Below are 1,127 nucleotides of genomic sequence, written 5' to 3' on the forward strand. Positions count from 1 at the left end.
AGAGACTGGGTATGGTACATAACTGATTCGCAACCAAAGGTTGGGATAGGCGGGATGATCACACCACTGCTCCAATTTCTGAATGTTCCCTTGGGAAAGGACGCAGCAGGGCCTAAGTTCATTGATGGCACTTACTTGAGGATTGCCACCTATTTCAGTGGGATGTATGGGAAGGACTACGTCTACCACTACTACTTGCAGGGCAAGCCGGTCGAAGTGGTTCTTCCAAACCAGAACCTGACGAGCTTAGAGAGACCTGGAGCTATCAGCTTCAACATATCCCAGGAAAACTTTCTTGGAGAACACGGGTCTCTCGGTCCCATTGCTCCACCAAGGAAAAGAAGTGTTCCGACGAGACATTATGAATCTCCTAGGGAAGCATCTGTACCCGTCTATGGACCTCCGCGCTACTACTTCAAGCCACATGATGGGGTTCTTCCTCCTGGTGCGCTTCGTGACGCTCATGAGCATATTGGTCGACTTCAGAAATGGAACAAGGCACAAGACAGGACAATAGAAAAGCTGAAAAACAAGTGCAAGGCGCTGAGCAAGACGGTGAAGAAGCAAGCAAAGACTTCAGCCAAGTTCATGAAGAAAGTGGCTGTAGCTCAGCGGACTTCGCTTTCGCGAACACATCAGTACCCCAGCCCCCACCTCTGCCCACTGATCTTGGTGTCCCACTCACTGATAGACAGCTCTAGCGAAAATGGAGGAACCCACCCACTCAGCCTTCCACCTCTGGAAACAAGTCTCCATCTCTAGCCTCTTCAGAAAGTGAGGCCGAGATTGAAGAGGTTCAGAGCCAACAATGGTATGGAGACTACAGCTCAGGACATGGAGGTTACTAAACCACGTTCCCACCGGACGACGACTATGCTGGGACATCTGCCCCCACTCACTATCCTTGAAGGTACTTCTCTACTTTCCCTTGTATATACCATTTCGTTTTTGCATATTAGTTTTCTCTTTTTGGGTATCTCTCTCTCCTTGACAACACAGAGACTGTGTCATTTAAGTTTGGGGGAGGTACCAATTATTTGATCATGTTTTCTTTGATGTTGTTTCATTGAGTCATGCATTGCATACCTATTTGCATAAAACAAATTTGAAAAACACAAAAAAAAAAA

Source organism: Brassica oleracea, chromosome C9 (genome assembly GCF_000695525.1).
Source record: "Brassica oleracea var. oleracea cultivar TO1000 chromosome C9, BOL, whole genome shotgun sequence".
Classification (NCBI taxonomy): Eukaryota; Viridiplantae; Streptophyta; class Magnoliopsida; order Brassicales; family Brassicaceae; genus Brassica; species Brassica oleracea.